We start from the raw sequence: 9,612 nt of genomic DNA, 5'->3' as shown, positions 1-9,612 counted from the left end.
ACAAAAAGAGGGGTTTGATTCTGTTATGAAAGTATTATTAACACCATTAATTCAGGCATAATTTTGGAATTACATTATGACAAATTGGAGGCATGATTTTGGGGTACACTGTGACAAATTGCTTTAGCAAAAAGACATTTACTCTTTCAAAATTCAACATATCTCTATTTGCAAATAAACATTGAAGGAGAAAATTCTTTATTGTTGAAAAAAGATTTGTTTCTCATTGCTAGGCACACCTAGACTACCTACCAAACTTGTTCTGAAAATCTGCAGACTTCAGTCTTCCTTAGACACCTGCTGGTAAAAACTAGAAAAGCCATTCTCTATTTCCTCAACAAGTCTAAGGGATCCTGCACCATCACACACATTTTCAAGTCTCCTGGATTCACCATTATCCACAAATCTATCAGTTATTAAGTACCTAATTCATGGGTTCTTCCTTTATTTGGCATTTTGTGTTCCTTGAGCATAACAAAGTATACCATCCTGTCCTGTGTGACAGGTACCATCCAGCTTTCTGAAATCTCTGTAAAAATTATTTGCTTAGTTACTGACAAAAGAAAAAGGGTTTTCAGGGTCTCTCATCTATTATGTATAATGCCAGTGTTGTATATACCAGCATTTTTAAGATTAAGTAAAGCTTCCTCTCCACTGCAAACATGTTAAAAAGTTTTATCATCAGCTTTTATTACAGTCTACATCCAAAAAAGGAGCTATAAAATACTCAAGTGACAGCTGCAGCATGTTTGTGGGCATTTTCAGGCTTTGGCAAGTTTGATTACCAATCAAGTTCCCATCAGGCTTTCCCAGCAGGAACAGAACAAAACTATTGAGATACCATAAGGGATACCAGCCTCTTTCATCCTTATCTTTCAATTTGCTGATGACAGGATAACTCAGATTTGTTTTGTTTTTCCACAGACCTGAATAGCATCAACACAGCAGTATTACAATGCACCACATCATGGGATAGTAACTCATAAAAGAATCATTCTAGCTTGGCACCAGGCAGGTACAAGGACACGGTTTCACAAGACAGAGCAGCTGTCTGTTTCACAGACACGTGACTGCAAGTATTAAGTCCAACATTTATGCACACCACTGGCATTCATAAAATCCACCCCCAAATCTGTAAATGCGTAGTATTTCAACATCTGACTCTCATGAGTAGAATGCTTTAAAAGCCAATATTTTTATGGCTAGGCAGGTGCGCAAGGAGAGGTAATTCTTTGCAAAGGTTTCAGAGAATAAGCATTTCTTTTCAGAGCATGTCTAACAATAGCATGCCCTTTCCCATAGATGCAGTTAAGCTGTGGAACTCCTTGCCACAAGACACGTGGATACTGAATTTTACATGGGTTTAAAAATGAATAGGGGTAAATTCATGAAAGAAAAATCTATCAAGCACTATTATATAAAGAGGTACCACTTCCAGTTCAGGAAGGACCTAGTCATCAATCAGTTTATTCAAACATGCAGAGAATATTCAGAGGAAGTATCACCCTGTGTTTGCTCTGTACATGTCCTTCCCCACCATTTGCTATTGACCACCATGAGAGACAGGATACTGAGGAAACTGGGCCATTGGTCTGACTCGGTATAACCATTCTTATGATTTTATAAGGTCACTGACTACGGAATTGCTCTTCTTAGTCAGCTCATGCATATCTTTTGATAGTCCATATATCCACAGCTCAGCATTTAAAGCCACTCATCTAGCAGATACAGAACCCATCGTGGGGCCAAGCTGATGGAGAATTTATTCTTCCTGGTAAGGGCATTCAAGGCTTCTATATACCAGGAAACAACTAAAGCTAAAAAGAAAGAGAACTCCACAAAACCCTAATACATTGTCTTGCCTGAGGTTCAGCAGTCACTTCAGAGGTAGAACCAAATGCCACTGACAGAGAAGAAATATGAATCCTTCTTTCCACGCACAGATGAATGTCCTGAACACAGGCGAGCTGTTTAATAGGAAATGCAGCACTGCCACCCCCACTGCCTTTGGGAAGAATACTTTTAAGTTTCTACTTCCCCTTACAGAGATCATGATTGTGAATTCTGAGCACAGAAACAAACCTAAAGACTCTAAGATTTATACCTTTTCTGAACATTTCCTTTTGGCTAATCTAGATGGGCCCATGGCTCAGCATACTCAGAATATTCTGAATTGCTTCTAATTCCTTTGTACATTTTAAAGGAGTCTAGACACAAAGATTGCCTGTACTTCCAGCTGGGGCTGTGAATTCCACTGGCAACAACAACACTAAAATTTAGGCTTTAAGTCACTGGTCTGAATCTAGCCCACTGCTACAAAATCCAGAAGAGCATTTCAGAGAGGATGCAATATGCATTTCCTTTCCTCCATAGGAAACCAGTGTTGCTGACTTATGGAAAGTCCCAAGCTTTCTGTTGTCATGGCCAATGCCAAAAATTGAACCACATGTAGTGTCTCTGCTAACAAAATGATAAGAAGAGTGGACATGATGTATGTCTCCCTTCCCATCACAAACCCCCAGGCAAAAAAATCCATGGTGACAGGGAGCCCTGAAGCATTTGCAGCAGACAGAGAATTTCCAGACAGATGAAAATACATTGTACTGCCAGAGCCATATAAACTAATTCTGATTTGGTCAGCATCATCTTATGCATGACTTAGTAATGATTTGGTATTCTCTTTTGTAGTAGAAGCACTGCACAGCTCAAGGATTCTAATTCTTTTCCCTTTTTACTGACTGTAACTTTCTCTCTTGTGGGAAACCTGAGAATTTTTTTGCTTGGAGGCATATGCTTCAGACCTGCTTTTCTTGTCCTAAAGACCTGATATCTTGACTTTGGTTTCTTCTATTTTGTATATTATCTAAACCAAATATCCTCGTTAGGCATTTACAACATAAAAATACTGTATTTCTCTGAATGTAAGGAAATTCATTTTTAAAAGCAGATATTTCCATCCTCACTCCCTGAAATCTGCTTACATTGCTTCCAGTTACCTAAGAATAACTAGTTGATTCTTGTGAGTCCGAGCTGTATTTGTCTGTTCCTTTCTTTTGTTTATCTTGATAAAACAAGATCTCAAAAGTCAGGTTCTTTCACAGGGCATACTTAAGTACAGGTATCTTGTAATATTAATAGCAAAATTCTGATAAAAGATGTGGGAACCCAGAAACAGATAAGTGTTTTACTATATCCTCATAAAACTTCATAACCTGACAGAACAGACACTGTCTTGCTCCGTGAGGAGAGGCTGTAACGCAGCACCACTTATAATTCTCCCTGGCTTTCTTCCTGTCTCCAGCTTCTAAGCAACCCTCAACAAGTACAGGATTTAGTATAGTGTTAAGCAGGTTAAAAGATGGAACAAAACAAAACAGTCATCTTCTGCTATGTAGGTACAGCCTTATCCTGTCTGCACCAGTGAATGAGTAAGAGCTTGCCCTGAGAAGCCAGGGCACAGGAGGGAACATGGCCAGGGTTTCTCTTAAGACCCAGTCACTATCCGAGGTTTCTCCCAACTAGACTTCAGAGGAAAGAGGGCCATCTGCTGTTCTACAGGAGACATGCCACAGCATGTCTTTTTAGCTTCATTATGTCAAATATGAGAGGGGGGATTTACGGAAGGAAGAGCAAACCTTTGCTGAACTCCTTTCTCCTGCTATGGAACCAGATGACAAGGGAAGCATGCTGCTGAGCAGTGCTATCACCCACCTCCCCAGCTTCGGACAGAGCACAACTGCATCCAGCACTGAAAGTAAGATAATCAGGGCTTAAGTCGTTATATACAAATAACCATTCTTTTTATATATAAAAAGAAATAAAGACAAAAAATACTTCAAATCCTTCACATCAGGATTGCAACACAAGCACTGTCCTGACACAAAGCCTGGCAGAGGAAATTGCATTGCCTGGTAGGCTGGATTCAGGCAAACCAGACATGTTTATATACAGCTAAACACAAAGTTAACCTCAGGGAATAAGGGATGATGTTCTTATCTGCTGTGGTCAAGGTCAGGGCTCTTCACACACTCCTAAGTCTGTATGTATGGGTGTCATCTTGTGATTCTGTTGCCAAAGCCTCCAAGCAAGCTGCTTTACATGCAGCGTCCCTAAGCAAGGAAGTTTTTCACTCACTCACCTGTGAGTGTCCACAAGACCAGAGAAAGAGGCAGCAGGGCAGAAAAATCCACACTCCTTGCTATTGCAAGGAAGGGATGATTAACCAGTTTTCTGGTATTGTCTAGTAGCAAGGGTGTACATACATTTAAGATGCCCAGTGAGAAGAAATGAAGGAGAGGTAAAAAATGGAAGCCTAACAAAAGCTTTACAGATTGCTTCAGTCACTGAAGTCCTCTGCCTTCCCTGTGTTATGAGGAGGGGAGTCCAGTGAGAGCTTGAGGTTCAACCTGTGAATGGAAATGGTGATACCCATGACCCTATTCAGCACATTAATCCTATTCTGAACTCCTAAAAAACTTCTTTCCTTGTGTGCTGTTAGCTCACTGTACCAGTGTCTGTAGCACATGTGAAATACAAAGCCAAAGTCTTCAAGTAGTATAAAAAAGTTTGGCATTTTTCATAAACGCTGCAAAATGTATTTAACGTGTTTTGCTAGAATAAAGCAATTTATATTCATCCTGTAATTTTGGTTATAAAAGTGATTTCCTGGTAAGGTTGACTCGCATAAGGCATTCTTGGGCTAAATTTCAAAATGAGAACAGAAATCCTGGTTTGCTTTACATGTTCAAATTGATTTAATACTATGCCACTGGAACACAGCTATAGTCATTTTATTGATATTTGCAAATTCAGTGTATCTACCTTATGCAAAATGATGCAGCTAAAAATGATGTCAGGAATCTTTTAAATTCTTCTTCTTTTAACTTCTTTTTTCTGTGTGACAAATTTTCCAGACAGTTATTTACACATCTCTTTGATGACACAGGCATTTAGCAAAGCAGAAAATTTTGAAGGATGACCAACAGGATCATCAAAAAGACTCAGCACTCCAGCCTTGGCAAGTGTACAGAAGAGCAGATGCAGTTTCACATGTGAGAGCCTGTAAAACTTTGATTAAGACCTCTACTCTGTTGCTACCTTTGACTGACACAGGCCAATAGTTCAAAAGTTGCATGGAGACAGACAGAGCAAGTGTGATTATAAAGAAAATAATAATAATCTTAAAAGGAGCTATAGTATTGTCATTTAACCAACAGCTAGGCAGCAGATTTTTGCCCTTATGGGGAGCATTTTCCTCATGTAGAGGCAATAAAATTACAATGTGCAGAACACCAGATTTTAATGTACTTATCTGTAGTACAAAGTTTTACTTTGTTGTAAGCCTGGAAGAAATCAGCCCTTAAATTGACAGCTGCTTCAAATGTTAAGCAACCAACAGAGAGGGTCTGCCCCTGCAAAAAGCACTGATAAGTAGAGATGAGTACCATTTCAGCAAGAATTTGCAATATTGCTTGTAGCTTTTTGCTACTAGAGCTCACTGAAAATCAATGGCAGATACCACGTCATACAGAACATCCCGAGCCAATACTAGTCTTGTCTGCAGTATAGGGGCTATTTTGAGTCTTATCATTCTGATACTTCATTTCAGATGGATATTCTAAAAAGAGCATATAAAAGCATTATTAAAATATTCTTTGCTGTCTCTAGAAGTTTCTTCCCCAAATATTAAATTTTCTTCTAGTTCTTATAGAAAGATGGGAGAACATTTAAAGGAAAAGTATCTTTTTCCTGCTGTTTTCTGTCTCCAAGCATTTTGGTGTTTTTCTTATTTATTTATTTATTTATTCTAAAGTCTCACTTAGAGAATAATAGTAATGATACTCATGCCCTACTCTCAAGCCACAGACGCCTTGTTGCTTTTTCCTAACTTACTTTACAACCTAACAGACACAAAATCTGCTAATAAAAAAGCAATATTTGGATTGTTGAATAATTTTCCACCTCAATTTCCAATAAAAATAGAATGCAGAGCATCTGGCAAAGTATATCCTGCAGAAGTGGGTCAGGTTCTATGCCCTGCATTGCGAACAAAGTTAGAGATGATTGATCACAATGGTCCATTCTAACCTTTAGATGCATAAAACTGCCACTGGCAAAGAGTAATTCAGCATTAAAGGCTGGAGCTAAAGGAGTCACTTTCTGAGGCAGGCTGCCTGTCTCCCTTAGAGCACTGCTTTTAAGTAGTGGTAGCCAGAAAGTCATTCTTTCATTCTGTCTTCTTTTCTCTTCCAGACTTTCTCTCCTCTCCCTTACACAGATATTCTTCAGGCCTGTTTTAACACAACTCAAACTGTCTGCATCTATTATCTTTCTGATCTCTAACACCAGTTGTCATATAATAGTTGTCATTCCACATCATTTTAACATCCCTGCATTCATTTAACAAAATGGCTTTGTTGTAGCTACTGAGGTTCTAAGTGGATATAGCTTGAATAATGCCATTGCTGTCTTGTGGCATAACCAGCCAGATCATTTTAGAATCGTGAAAGATTGAAATCAGATGAGATAGGCATATTTAATGTGTGCAGAAGTAACAGCTATCTATAAAAACATGCCCAAATTCATTTAAAATTAAATAACAAGTTTCTAAATAGTTACACAGTCCCAAATACTTTGTTCAAATAAAGTCACATTTTACTGAGACTTTTGGCTGAGCAGGAACCGTGCTATCTACTCAATGGTAAATACAATTACATGTAAAAGGAAAGCGGACTCTCAAATTAGCCTTTGTTAAGATATATATATATATATATATATATATATTTTAACTTTTCTGGCATAAATATGTGTTAGCTTTGAAATATGTATGACCTAACACTCATTTGCACTGGATGTGCAAATTAGGCCTTTATGTACAAAGTGAAGAGACAGCTGGCAACTCACTGAACAGCCTCCTTTTATCATAGAATCACAGAACGGTTGAGGTTGGAAGGGACCTCTGGAGATCATCTAGTTCAACCCCCCTGCTCAAGCAGGGTCACCTAGACCATGTTGCCCAGGACCCTGTCCAGACGGTTTTCGAATATCTTCAAGGATGGAGACCACAACACCTCTGGGCCATCCGTTCCAGTACTCAGTCACCCTCACAGGAAAAAACTTTCTCTTCATGTTCAGAAGGAACTTCCTGTGTTTCAGTTTGAGCCTGTTGCCTCTTGTCCTGTCACTGGGCACCACTGAAAAGAGTCTAGCCTCGTCCTCTTTAAACCCTCCCTTCAGATATTTAAACACATTTACAAGATCCATCCTCACTCTTCTCTTTTCCAGGCTAAACAGTCCCAGCTCTCTCAGCCTTTCCTATATCTATATAGGAAGCCTATCCTTTATCTATATAACCAGCCATCATAGGGTGAAAAGAAGCATAAAACCATGAAACTCAAAAGCTAATCTGAAAAAGATTTAAAAAACCTCCAAATAGACCCTGAAGAAAAATCATCTGATCTTTCATTGGAAATGCATATCCAAATAAGGAGGTGAGATTAGAAATATAAAAATTTTCAGATTTCTCCATTTTCAAAATAACTTTCTAAGGGAGGAGAAATGGCTTCATGGATTGCTTGTATGATTAAACTAAGACAGACTGGAACTGCTTGCACATATAGGTTTTAAAGCTGGCAGCTAATGTTTTTCTTCATAATGACTTAATAAATTCAAAGTAAACAGTGATATACGATTCTGATATAATAGCCCTGAGAGTATCCTCTGTCTAGCTGCCTGGCCTAAGGCCAACTCAGAGATGATGCAGCTGAGGACATGCCCCTTCCCTCTGGAGACCCTGGGGAGAGGCTCCCAAACAGGGCTGCGGAGAAGCCTCAGCAAGTGCTGATCCTGCTTCCTGTGGAAGCTGCTTTAAGCTGAGGCTCTAGCACTGGGCCCTCACCTGAGCTATAGCTGTGTCACAGCCATACCTGTGCTTGGCCAAGGATCCCATTGATCTGGACCTTGACCCATGGGCTGACTTCTCAGCTTGACTCAGACCTGCCTCATCAGTATGGACCTGCCCAGCAATCACTCAGCTGTGTCTGACCCCAGTTACCCTCACCGGGCCTGATCCTGACCGCAACCCACAGGCTGACTGCCCAGCTTGGCTCCTGCCCTGTCTCATCCCCTTAAAGTACCTGATGGCCAGAGCTCAGGGCTGCCCCCTCCAGCCCGCCCTGCTCGCTCCCTGGGGGCAAAGGGACAGGCTCCAGCTGACAAGGCCCCTGCCCTGCCAGCCCTGGGATTCCCTGCATCTCCCAGCTGTTAGGTAGAAGCTAGCCCTTGCTGTACCCTGACACTTGGTCAAGATAATCTTGAAGGAGGACTTCTGCACTGAGAAAAACAGGCATGGGGATCTTTTGCACCCAATAGGCCTGATAAGGTATGAGGAACATACATGACTCATTCTTTACTTGACCTTGAACACTGACATGTACTTTTTGGGCAAGTAGAGGCATGGAGAATTTACGATGAGGCAAGGATAGGATACTGGGGCCCTATTTTTGAAACTCATGAAAGAAGGTAGGCCATGATTACTCTCACCAAATTAACACAATAATTAAGCTTCAAAGATTCAAAAACCCACACTTTGTTTTTGCAGTTATTGGCTATTCTGCAAAGGCTCTTTCAGCACAGATCTAAAAAATTCACAGTTTTGTCTTCTCTCATTACTGCAGTGGTGACTGTCAGCAAGAGTCAAGATCGTCAGGCAAGTTCACAGTGATAAGGCAGGTTTAAGGCCAGCTGGGAAATCAATGCACAGGTGAGGGTTAGGTCTAGTGATTGCTGGGCAGGTCCCACAGTGACAAGGCAGATCTGAGGTCAAGCTGGGAAGTCAGCCCACAGGTCAGTGTCCAGTTCAGCTGGATCCATGGCAAGCCATAGCCGTGGCTGAACTGGAAACCAGTACTCCTCTGACACAGCTAAAGTAGGGCCTCAAGGCCCAGAGCTGAGGTTAAATGGGATCCTGCGCCCATGGGCAAGGAGTGTGGGTGGAGGTCACTTAAAGCCTATTAGTGCCCTCAGGACCCTGACAGTGTCCGACTTTCCTCCCACACCTACTTGATCTGCAAACATGTTAAATTCAATGTATACCAAAGGGAAGTTTACTGCGCACATGCAGATCAGCAACGTAGCACATACACAGCAAGTGCAACATAGTTCTGAAGTATGTGCATAATGCATGAAACATATAAATATATACCTTTGAAATACGTGCATGATGTGCATCTCCAGCAATTCAGAAGTTCAGAGAGGAAAAGTTCTCTCTTCAGAGAAGAGAAGGTTCTGCTCTTAAGGTGTTACAGTTATGATGCTGTCCACACAAATCAGCATTCTAGTAGTTACAGAGAAACCGAACACTTGCACGGTACTTCAGTCTTCCCTAATTTAGAGAGGATTCCAGTTTGCAGCCACAGAGAAGCTATTCAGCATTCATTGAGATAAAGCAGCACTTTAAACAATAATCACATGGCAGACCATGCACACATATGATCATGTGAAGTCATTATACCACAAACACATACCGCTGTGCAGAGGAATCCTTTACCTTGGCCTCCCTGATGCTTTTCTGCATTGTTGCTCCTTTGTTTAAAGCAACAATAGACGTTTTTA

The sequence above is a fragment of the Dromaius novaehollandiae genome, chromosome 3, assembly GCF_036370855.1.
Source record: "Dromaius novaehollandiae isolate bDroNov1 chromosome 3, bDroNov1.hap1, whole genome shotgun sequence".
NCBI lineage: Eukaryota > Metazoa > Chordata > Aves > Casuariiformes > Dromaiidae > Dromaius > Dromaius novaehollandiae.
This window is presented reverse-complemented; position numbering follows the sequence as displayed.